Consider the following 13,125-nt stretch of genomic DNA (forward strand, 5'->3'; position numbering starts at 1 on the left):
CATCTCTGCTCCATGTTCCTCTTATCAGAACTTGGTTCAGCTATACCTTTAAAATATAGCAATTACCCCTCCTTACCTTCACCTCGAGAACCTCCTAGACTCTAAGCTCTGCTTCATTGGTAGGGCCATAGCATTTGCTTAATAATAAAAGCCTCAGAATAATAAAAGGAGTTAACATTTATTGAGGATTTATTAAGTGCCAGGTATCAGGTGAGGTTCTTCATGAACACTGTCTCACTGACTCCTCAATATAATCTAATGAGAGTTATGACCATCATTTCCATTTTATAGTTGAGGAAATGAGGGTGAGAGAAGTGACATTATTTTCTTCACAGAGTGAAGCTGAGTTCTAACCCAAATCTGCCTGGATCCAGAGCCAGATTCCTCACTGTTGCTGGGCTGCTTTCCAGAAACACATGCGACTGTCTAGATGCAAGGTGTGCACTGTCCTCTCCTCCTCCACATTCTTCTGGGGGTCTACACCTGTGTTGCTACCATACCTGCTGGACAGCGACAGATCCAGCCAGGTGGCATCTATCACTTCCACACAGTGACTCTCTAGCTTCTCACAAGGTTTTAACATTCAACATAAACAGTAGTTCAAGTAATGATGCAGTCTACCATGCCTGGAAAATGTTATGTTTCTGCCTTCTCATCATGGTGACGTACCCACAAGTATTAGAGATCATCCCATATCCTCAATAAGCCCCTTAGGAACAGAGGCAGATCAGGAATCCTGACATGGTTGGTAGTCTCAAAACACAGCATGTGTTTCCCCAGAATATTCCCAAGTGCAAACCAGGCCAGGGAAGCTAAAACCCAGGTGAGTTATGTAAACACTCAGCAGGCATCTCAGAGAGCTAATAAGGGAGGGCTCTTCTCAAAAGCATCTGCTGAACAAATCCAACATAAAGTCCATGAGATGATTTTAAAAACCTGTTCTTTTTATCTGTTCAGTAAAGAGGACTAGCACTTTGACATAATTAAGAAAAAGGGTAAAAATCCTCCGCTGCTTGGACCCCCCCCCCTCCCCCGGGAATGTACAGGTCAGCATCCATGCCAACAGAAGAAAGAAGAAATGTGAACAAATTAAAAAAAATTTCCACTCGGCCTGGGAATGCAGCTCGAGCACACAGCACATGGGTATGTGAGCCGTCACTTCCACCCTACCAGGCTCCCCATCTGATTGCTTCTCATTTGCTGAACTTTCTTCCCATATGGCAACACATCCTACTCTGGGCCTTGAAGAAGAGCTGCCTCTTGCCTTCCTGCAGCAACACAATGCTCTTGCCCCTGATGCAAGAAGACCACTTGCTGCTGGGTGACTACTGCAGAGCACAGGCCACCCACTGACTGCTCTCTGAACAGGATATTCTGACATGGGCTTGAGGGATTAAGTCTTAAACACACGTCCCCTTTTCCTCTGTGGCTAGGTGTATAAAGCTGGGATGAGACATACTTGATGGATAAATTATTTCTAAATAGCTGCCACGGAAGCAATTCGTGTACACAGTATCAGACTAAGTGAGGCAGTAAACATGACAGGGAGCAAGTTGGGTCCTCATCCCTCAATGTAAGAAACACCAAGGGATGCATTCCAAGAGGCAGCCAGAACGAGGCCAAAGCTCAACCAGGAAGAGGAGGAAGAGTTGTGACAAGGGATGAAAGAGACTTTCTGAAAAACTGACATGCTGAGGGAAGGGAAGAAAAAAAATGCGGAAGAGTGACCCTTTTTCAACTGTTATGAAAAAAAAAATCTATACGAACTGGTGAATACCAAATCAAAGAAATGAAAATAGCTTTCATCCATGAATATGTGTTGATACTCCCCTGCCCCAAACCAAGTATATTAGAGATTTCTCTTTATATGACCAAAATGTTTAAAAGTCTGCTCAAACACATATTCATGAAATATCCTCTTTGATATTGACATATAAGAATAAAGAGTGAGGTTCTTGACTAAAAGACCAGGGAGAAAGAAAGAAAATTCTAATTCAAAGTGTTTTTCAAAAAAGCATTAAAATTTGCAATATTACCAATAGGTTCCAGGAGTAAGCTAGATTTAAACCTCAAAAGACTGGTAGGAATTTTTGCTCTTTGATATCAGAACTTTTTCCAAGTATGGAGTGATTTAACTACATGAAAACTGGCTCATGGTAAGTTTCTAAAAGTCCAACTTTCAGTCTTAAAATTCTATGGCTATTTCCACATAAATAGAATTATGCTTTCAATTAGTAATTTTGCCTGGGTACATATCTAAAAGCACTAAGTATGTTTTTTTTTAAGCCTTAGACAATTATTATAAATCCTATAACCATTGTTGGTAAATGACATATGCATACAATTTCAATAAACATCAGTCTAATTATTATTTTTCAACATCTTAAATAATCTGTGTTCATTAAAATAAATCTAATCCTAGGATATAATTTCCCTCAGCCGTTCAGTAAAAAAATTAAATAGCTTAAGGATTAGGACCCATGAAGTTGTTTATCCCTCATGACAACAGACAATATTCTAAGTAAAGGGCTATTCAAGGTCGAAACCAGGATGAGTCCACTATAATACTTTATGCCTTTTCTCAAAACTTCAGTATGTTTGTGTCAAAACTAATGTGCAAACATTTGCATAGGATTTCCTTGGATTATGAAAGCTTGCTGATAGAAGACGAATATCTCAACGACCAAACAGTAAAAGCTACATACTCACATCCAAATAATCAAATCACTTGGAAGCAAGCTCATTTTAATATAGGACAGCTGTGGTGGATAAACACATAACCAGGTACAAATGGTCAGCATATTTAAGCAAGCAAAGGAGAAATTATTGATTTAGAACTTTGGCTCTTAGAACTTGTCTGCATGGTGAAGTTTAAAAGTGTACAAGGTGTAAATCCTAATGTGTTCTATGAATTCGAAAAGCAAAGTCCCAAACTACCCTAATACTAATGCATTATTCCAACCCAAAAGCTGGTATAATATATGTCTATTTGAAATGAAACATAAAATGCAAGCTCCTTGATTAAAAAAAAAATTCTCCACCATACCAAGAATATTTTGAGATATCACTTGTCACGTTGACACACAAAAATTCTTCCCAATTCTTATAGAACACTGCATAGTAAGCCCTGTGGCATAGTAAGCCTAATGCTTGCCAGAAGAAAGCCCAGCCCCAGAAAAAGGAAAGTGTTTTATTTAAATAAACTGTAGACCTGCAGAGGACACAGACGAAAGTGCTGCCCACTACAGCAGTTTCCGCACACACCTTTCACTATTAACCACCTCACATCCTTTCTAGCAACAGTTTAATACCAGAATTTTCCATTATCCAAATTATTCCCTTTGCTTACTTTCCAGAGAGACTCCCTTAACTCTTTTTTAAGTCACCAGGGTCCTAATTAGTGATGCAAAGACGCAGTCAGCTGTGAAGCCTGAAGGAGTTAATATCCCTCTGAAGGGGCCTAATCAAGTCTGTGGTAGGTTAAGGGGGAAAAATGGCCATTTTGGCACAAACAGACATCACATCACAGTATCTGAACAATCTTTTATAGATGTGAAACCCAGTGACCAAAATGATCCCTTCCCTGCTAAGACAGCCAACTTTCTCACAGGAAGAATCTGAACTCATTCTATTTGGAGGGAGAGGGGGAGGTTGACTTCAATGGAGATCAAAGTTTTCACTATAAATATGCAAGGGTGCACCCACAGGCACATGGAGAGGAACACACCCACACCCCAAGTGCTGTTGATAAACTAATGGGCACTGTTCCAATGCCCACCTTTTTCTGTTCCCTCTCATAAATTTGATAAGAAAAACAACTATCACTGTTTCCCAAAGGCCAGAGTGGCTGGGCTCCAATTCCTCCCCTTCCACCCCAAATCAGCTAACAATAACTAGCTGCTGACCTGTAAGCAGCCCTTACCACATTCTCGGTAGTGTTCTAAGTGCTTTAAGTATATTAATTCAATCTCTTTAATAATCTGATGAGAGAGGTATTCTGTAATCTCCATTTTCCTGACAAAGAAACCGATGTTCAGAGAGACTACCTAAATTGTCCAAGGTCACATGTCTAATTAGTGGCAGAACTGGGAAGGAGCTCAGACAGACTAGCCCCAGAGGCAGTGCACAAAGCCAGGAGACTATGTTGCAAAAACAGTAAACAACCAAAGGAGAGACTGATCACTCTTCCCTGAAGGCACATTTACAGAGAAAATTTTCAGAAAGTATAGATTTTATAGCTTTCCAAAATGAATTGAGAACATTTGAGGACAGAGTTATCTTTCAATAATGCTTTCATGGTATTTCTATATAAACTCTAATTATTAAACAGGGACACCCTTTTTCTAAAACTCTTATTCAATATTTAAAAGCCAAGATCATGAAGAAATGGCAAGGCAAAAGAAACTATAGAGAGGTAATTTCCCAGATTCACACAGCAAAGTCCTAGCTGTGTATATTGGTCACATACTCAAGGTCCTAGCAGGTACATGAGTCCTAGACACTCCAGAATATAGCCACATTAGTTATTTAATGAAGTAGTTTATAAATACTTCAATAATAAAAGGAGCAACATAAACATTTAAGGAGACAATTTACAAACTATCAATTGCTTTCAATAATTTCATTTAACTCAATAATCTGTCATCACAGTTTATCCTTAGGAAATCATCAGAAATGCTCAGAAAAGTTAGTTTCCAGGGGTAATCCTTATAAAAAAATATTTTAAGTACACTAATATTCACCTTTCCGAAGGGTTTAAAATAAGAAAAATAATTGATCTCTACATGGTAAAAAAAATTGTGACTATCCAGAATACTTAATAGTAGAGTAAAAGCAATATAAAGTTACATAGAATATACAGAATTTCTTTATAACTCTAGATAGCAAATATCATGTCCTTCTACTCCATATAAGTACATTCTAACATAAATAATCTTCATTTCTGGGTGGTGATATTAGTATAATTTATATATTTTATGTATTTTCCTATGTTTTACAAATTTTCTAACATGAATAGTTATTAATTTTATAACCTGAGGGAAATAAGCATAAGCTTTTTAAGAGAGGAGGCATTAGGTCATAAAGCTTATATTAGAATTTCTAAAATTATAAGCAAATCACTTGTGTGTCCTTCTTGGACATCATTAATGGGCTGGGAGATCGTGACATTGCGGTTCACTCAGAGTATGTGGCTTTCAGGAAAGGAAGAGACAGTCATGACATTCTCATAGAAAGACTAGAGAAATGGGGGCTGGCTAAGAGGGTTCATGGAGTGGTATTGGAAAGGCCATCCCAAGCTTCATTAATGAGCAGAAGGTGAGCAACAAAGAGAGGGCCTAATTCTGAGCTCTGACCCTGGCTCACTCATGCTGTGGACACATTTTTCAAATCTGCAGCCCACAGAAAACTAAGAAATATGTGTCAATGGCAGGTGTGAAGACTGATTAAGAGCTACTAGTATTGACCATGATTCAGGAACAGAATCTAGCACCAATGTGGAACCTACAGTCTTGCCAGTTCCATAGACTGTCCATACACAGGACTTTCCAATAAATTTGGAAACAAGTGTTTGTCAAATAAATATCATAACTATGATTCAAACAATTCTATCAGGCTGAAAACACTGCTCTGAAATGAAAATGCTATATAACAGGGTTAGTAAATGTAAGATTGTACATTTAGCTCAATAACAATTTTACAAGTGTCACTTGGCACCGGTGTGAAGCAATGACCCTTTTAGAACAATAGCTATTATAATGCAGCATTTTTGATGAAGGGAGATAATAACCTCCCTGGGCAGATCCTATCTAAAAGTACTAGGTGCATTTTCCGACCTTCTCATTTTGAAGAGGAAATTCAACAAAATGGAGTAAGTGCAGATGAAAGTAATCATGGATAAAGGCTGATTGAGAATATTCAAAGAAACTGGGACTATTTAATTAGGAGGGCATTTAAAGGGACATAACCAATGTTTGCTCTGTGATCCCGAGAAAGGAAGAATCAATTCATACTGTTATACTAGAAATTACAGTTTTTCTTCTTTCTCCACCACTCCATGGAAACCACTTGTCAAGGTCAGCAATGACCTTCAACTTGCTAAATCCAAAAAGCGCTCTGTACCCCAATTAACAGGCTTTGGCAGCATTCAGAACAGAGCACAATGTCCTTCTCCTTGAAATACTCCTATCTCTTGGCCTCCTCTACCTCAGGGGCAAATCGTTCTGGCCTCTTTTTTTTCCTGTTCCTTCTTTACTCAACCTCTAGATGTCAGAGGACAATCGACTCTCCACCTTCTCATTTTTCTTTTCTCTCTCAGTGATTTGATTAACTCATATGAGCTTAAATACTATGCTGGAAACTCCCAAGTTTAAATTTCCAGTACAGACCTTCCCTCCCAGCTTCAGATTCGCATTATACAATCAGCAGCATTTCAATCACATTATTCAGAAACTAGTCCCTCATTCCATATCCTACACTACAATTTGTGCCTTCCCTTTTCTGTACCATACACTCAACTGCTCCAACAAGAACCCTGTGGACCATGTTTGCATTGCCCCTTGTCCTTACCTGACACATCCAATCCATGAATAAATCCATTCAATCTTCAACGCAGATCTCATACCATCCCAGTTCTCACCTCCATTGCTGGTACCCAAGTCTAGTGACCATCATCTCTATTGACACCACTTGTCAAGAGCCTCCAGACCACCTGAGCAATCTCCTCAGAGTATTTTTTTAAAAAGCCCTTTTCATACATTAAGTTGGCTCAGTAGTCTTCCCTATTTAAAACTCTTCAATGATTTCCCCACTGCACTTTGAAAAAAAAAAAAAAGTTCAAAATCCTTACCATAGCCTCATGACCATCTGTTGTCAGGCCCCTGAGTACCCTCTGACCTGTGTGATATTGTCACTGCTTGAGCCATACTGGTTTAATCATAGTAAACTCCTTTTAGTGATGAGACCCTTGCCCAGATTGTTCCCACAGACTCTGCCAATACTGGATACTGCTTTTCCTCCAAGTTTCAGTTGTCAATGTCACTTCCTTGAAGTCCTCCCCTGATCTTCCTGTCTGATGTATACAACCCTCAGTCCAAACTTTCCATCTCAGCCCTTTTGACATTTTCATGTTACTTGTTTTCAAGGATTTTCTTTTACTCTCTCCTTAATCCCACCTCCTTATAGGGTCAGCTCCAAGAGATGAGGGACCTAACCATATTATTCTTCTTTGTATGGGTTGAGCTCAACAACTCATAAAATGTTGAATATACAGTGAATAAAACTAGACCTAACTTCAACATAAAGAAAGTCTTAGTAAAAACAAGAACTGTCTAAGAATAGAACAGACAGTCTTATAGGAAAAGGTTTCAAGAGGCAACTGGGTGATGATTACTTTTATCAAAGACAACATGAAGAGCATTCGCATGGTAGATGGGATACTGGGCCAGATGATGATTAAGGTCTGTCCCCTCTATGCAGTTTCTAGTTTTAAAAACAGAACTCATAAGAAGTTTCATGTTGAAATAGACTCCCCAAATAGCACATATTCTAGTATTTCCTAAAAAGCAGAAAACCTTCTCAAATACAATCCCACAAAACCACAACTTTATATCCTGGCCAAATTAACTCCCCTAAAGTTAAATCAATGCAGGCTTCCTCCATCCACCTGCCAGGTGTGGTTTGGAATGATGACAGCCCTCAGTGCCCTTCTTTTCCAGCTGCACAAAACATGGTTCAGAAATGGGATGGAAGCTCTAGCAAACTCACTCGAAGTAAACTTAAAGTTCCACTCTCCATTCATTTCTGATGCTGCTCTGTAAGCACACCAGGATCACTTTATTTAGTGTCACTCCCATTAATAATGCAGAGATCTTTACACAGGCAGGCAGAGAAAATTAGTCCTGAGTGATTTCGTTACTATAGTGTATACATGAAGTCAAAAGGCCTGAGAGTCTCATTACTCCTGATGTAGAGCTGCTGGCAATATAGATATCAATTGTTAAGCTAAAAGCCACACAAAAAGCAGTTCTGGGGAGCTTTCCCCCTCACTAACTTCCAGAATCTCAGTCAACCTGTAACCATAATTTTCATCAACCTCATAGATATAGCATAGACCTAAAGCAATCTAAGATCATTTCTTCTAATTTGTAGCCTCCTTTATCTTCCCCAGCCTCCTCCAAATTTCCTAAACTAAAAATAACAAAAATCTGGCAAAGATTTACTTCTGATCACATGTTTAAAAGGATTATTCAATTTCTCAGATTTGATAATGCTCCACAAGATATAACAAAATAGATGCAAAAAAGCCAATGGGAGCCTAATTTTTAATCCCTAGACAATTTTTCTCCAAATATATAAATTCCAAGAAGGCAAACATCTTAGACCTTAAAAGGACAGAGATAATAAAAATTTCCTTTTTGTAATTTCCATAGTAAACAATACTGTGAAGAAAACATGTTGCAATGCTGTGGAGGAATGAAGTGTTGAGAAGCAGAGAATATAAACTCTGATCTTTCCAACAGGCTAGTGTTCAGTGTGTATGTGTAATTTTCTCATTTTTGTGGTGCTAGGCATTGAACCCATGACCTATTTCACGCATACTAGATAACTGCTTTACCCCTGAGCAATGCCCCCAGTCCTGATGTTTATTTAGCAATCTTACTGCTGGAAGTTTATCATATATATTCAAATTTGTAGATTAAAAACAAATACACAAAGATGTCCATGTTAGTATTGCTTGTGAGAGCAAAACCCAAGAAAACTCCAAACTGCCTATTAATTTTCAGCAATATAATTCATAGTATACCCATAAAATAGCATAATACACAACTGCTAAAGAAGAATGAGCTAGGTCCCTAGGTGCTCAAAGGCAAAAACACACATAAGACATATTCAGGAATGAAAGCAAAGTGTTTATGCATATAAATACTTCTAAATATCTGCTTTTGAAACTCTGGACAGACATGTAAGAAACTTAAAAAAGTGGTTCCCTCTGAGAAACAAGACTGAGAGTATACAGAAGGTGACTTTCGCTTTTTATTTTAAACTCTTCTGTACTGTTGGAATTACTTTTAATTGTTATTTTATTAACAAGAATACTAAGTGCATGCAGTATTTTCTGCATTATCTGGAAGCATGTGCTTGCTCCCTGTAGGAGTGGGAATGTGAACATTCTTCCCCAGGGTGCGCAGTAGAGGTGAAGCCCACTAAGTGGTGAGCAGACATCCCTCTCCAGCCAATCCAGATTTCATAGCTCACTAAGCCTGCTGCCCTCACTCACTCCTTTCTCCTCTGTGTGATCCTTGCATACAAGTGAAGTGAAATCTTAATTTCTATTCTTCCAGTTAGAGTTCTACATAGTCCATCTCTGAAAAGCTAACTTGAAAGAGACACACAGCTATTCCATTGCCAAGGATACCAAAGGAAAAAAAAAAGAGTGTTTCCCCTAATGCCATTTATTATATAATCATAATATAATAAATGGCATTATTTATTATATTATAATCATATAATAAAAAACCAAACCGTTTTCCAATTTAAAGTACAATACCTATCATTCCTATAAGTTCCATGAGAATCAAAAATAATCAACTACCAATCTAAGGGTGTTTTTCCCTCCAGTTTAGAATTCCACATTTGTCAATCAAAAAACTAAACTCTATTAAAATTGCTTCTAGCTGGGCATGGTGGCACACATTTATAATCCCGGCAGTTCTGGAGACTCAGGCAGGAGGATCGCTAGTTCAAAGCCAGCCTCAGCAGAAGAAAAGCGCTAAGTAACTCTGTCAGACCATGTTTCTAAATAAAATACAAAATAGGGCTGGAGATGTGGCTCAGTGGTCGAGCACCCCTGAATTCAATACTCGGTATCCTCCTCCCAAAAAAATTGCTTCCACAAGAAAAATGATAATACAATAAAGCTGAAATGATGAAGTAAAATCTATATTAGAATTTTCTGATTTTGAAGACCTTAATGAGTATTTGAACTTTATTTTACACCTACTCTGTCAAGAAATAACTTCAATCTCACTGCAGGGGTGGGGACAAAAGAAAAATCATCAGAAATCCTACTTTTGTTTTTCCTGTAATTTAAAATTGAGACTTGAAGTAGGAATGCTCTTTATTTAGTATCAAATTATGTAAAAACCACCCCTACAGCATGTTTTTCTTTATTGGAAGGTCAAGATACAAAGGCATTTATTAAAGTTCACTCATTTTTCTTGCTTTATTGATGGATATGGAAAGCAAGTCCAAATGTCTATTTAAAAAGTCTAATATCTATTTAGCTGAAATTTTGCTCTTACTCAATCTAATTTTATATAAGCAACAACAAAACAAAAAAGATTTTCACTTTTGGCTGTGGGGAGTAAAGGTAATTAGTGAAATTAACAAACTATGTAGCCGAGTACATTGAGCTGTCTGTGGTACTGAAAAATGACACCAAAGCTGAAGTTTAGTGAGCTGTGTTCTTGCAGAGCCTCCCCATCTCACTATTTTAATCCAAGCACTTCCTCCCATGACTCACCTGAACCATTTTATTTTGCCAGAGTGTATATAAACATTTTATAAAAGGTCACACTGACTTGCTTTCCAAGGTTCTCCATGAAAATGTCAGGGCCTCCCCAAGCTTCATTAAGCAATTCCATTAGACAGACAGCTTGAACATCAGCTAAAACACCTTCTTTTCCTGAATGTAGTGGACAATGGTATCATGTGCCAGAAACTCACACTAGCTACCTATCATTATCCAATCATCACACCGATATTCTAAGACTGTTTTTGTAAATGACAGTCTCTGAATGGCAGCATGACTCCTGCATTTAGTTCCTTAACTCAAAGCTAAATCAATATATTTGAAGCTTTTTATAATAAACTGAGAAGTGCCCATTAGCTTAAAACATCTATGAAAGAAATACAGCATCGACATCAATAAATTAAAAAGGACACAATTCATCATTTTCATCAATACACATAAAACTGTGCACTTGACTTTCAGAGTTAAAAACTATTCTGGCAGCACTGTTTACTGTTCTTTGGACTAATTAGAACCTCCTTTTTTGTTTTTCCCGGGGTCTTCAAATTTATTTAGTCCTTTCACATTTTATTATTTAGCTTTGAAAAACATTTCAGATGAGAATTTTGAGCTTCATCTAGAGGAAGAAATCCCTCTAGATGAAATATTAAGTATCAGAGCTGCATCAAAATAACTAAATGATACTACTCTCTTTTGAAAAGATATCTCAAGTGTAGCAGGTTTAAGAGTTTGTATATCTTATAAAATTAATCAAATTTTTAAAACCTAACACTCCGTGATATTGATGTTACCCTACACTAAGGAAGTCCACTATGTTTATTCACAGACAATCCTGTCCTTATTTTTCTTACCCAGGCTATATATACTCTAATCAACGTAGATATCTAGGTATTTGCATGTCAGAAAGAGTCCAAATTAGCCACTGAAAGGAATATCCTTAGACATAAAATAATCTATAAAAATGTAACTTCCTGTATTAGTTTTTGAATGTTTCAAGAATTCTACTATGGTATTTATTTTTAATTTTTTTAGGACATGTAATTCATTTTTGGAAGCTCCTCTTAGACTTAACACATTATTTTTTTAAAAAAATCTTCCAATAACCCTTGAACAGTCAGTGTTTTCAAGAAGACACCTTGTTGGAGATATCACTCGTAAATGTCCTCCCCATGAATGTGTTTTTAGTTGTGTGCTTTTCAGAAGAACAGGTAATATAAGGAAAGCTAATAATTTAAAGCAGCAAGGTCTCTCATTCCAAGATAGATTAAATAAAACATTTTAAAGTTACTTTATTTTTAAAAATACATAAGAACGTTGTAGAATAATATTTTAAACTCAATCTTATTCATATACCAAACTTTGGGATGTAGTGGGAACCTGCATATAAAGCAATGTCTGTGTTTGGGAGCTTTAGGTAAGCAGCAGCAGAACTCAGCAGGAAGCATTCTAGACTAGAACCAAGAGGAAAGGGCCTGCTCTTGCTTTGCACTGTCTCCACTTGATCTGGAAAGCTACACACATCTTCCGACTTATCTGCAAACTGAGTCAAAGGGCCATTTTTGTTCCTTTTAGTTCTAAGTATTTACTCTTTATGTCAAAATTAAAAGGATACACCCATAATGTTTAAGCTACATTGAAGTATCATTTAAAAACATTTGGCTGGGCACGATGGCGCACGCCTATAATCCCAGCAACTCAGGAGGCTGAGACAGGAGGATCACGAGTTCGAAAGTAAATTTTTTAAATGGAAAAAAAATTCAAATGTGAGTTTGTACTGTTTTGCCAGTACAATTTTACTATTTATTTCTAAACACTCTTTCAATTTCTATTCACTAACTTTATGCCTTCAAAAACACTTTTCAAAGTTTTAGCAAATATAAAGTAAAATGAAGTCATTCCTCTCTCATTTGGGATTACGTATCATCTTTGTTTGGACAATCATTACAATTGTTTTTTCTATATTTAGTGTGTTTGCTGGTGACTAACTTGAAATTAATTTAACTTAATACTAAGCTTTCTATGGAGCAAGTTGTATAAAACGTTTTATTTTCAAAGACACCCTACTTTGGAAGTTTTCATAGTCCCACCAAATACCTAACAATGGATCAGAAAATACATGTGTGTATAAATTCTAAGCAGGGTTCCAATCTAATTTTTGAAAAACATGACCAGTAAATTTTACAAAATATTCTGGTATTGTTAGTAGCAACCATATTGTCAGTGCTCCTGGATGTATTTAAATAAAACAAAACATTTTCCTGTCAAGACAGTTCACAGTGGCAGTGGCCTTAACAACTTTAGAAAAAAAAATAACTTAATGACTTCAGCTAAGAATGTACTAAAGTACTAGATATATGAATTTATAAACTAAACTTAAACAAAAACGTTTCAGGTTAAGGAACCCTTTAGGTAAAGAAACGTTTTAGGAAAAGGTTAGCATTTTCCCCACATTTATGTTAGCTAACAACATCAGGAACCTATTTATTTTCTTCTTTATGCTACTTAGTAGAAGACAATGTAGATAGACAAGACCTTCCATAATGACTTACTCATAAGGAAAAGTATCTCCAACAAGAACACATATTTACTGTGAA

The 13,125-nt window shown here is 37.0% G+C and overlaps 1 protein-coding gene across 7 annotated transcripts in view; it reads right to left on the minus strand.

Moving 5' to 3' along the window:
- Kcnn2 (potassium calcium-activated channel subfamily N member 2) overlaps positions 1–13,125 on the minus strand; it is a 424,434-nt gene that overhangs the window by 121,278 nt on the left and 290,031 nt on the right. The window lies entirely within an intron of this gene.

This window comes from Urocitellus parryii, chromosome 1 (assembly GCF_045843805.1).
Source record: "Urocitellus parryii isolate mUroPar1 chromosome 1, mUroPar1.hap1, whole genome shotgun sequence".
NCBI classification, from domain to species: Eukaryota; Metazoa; Chordata; class Mammalia; order Rodentia; family Sciuridae; genus Urocitellus; species Urocitellus parryii.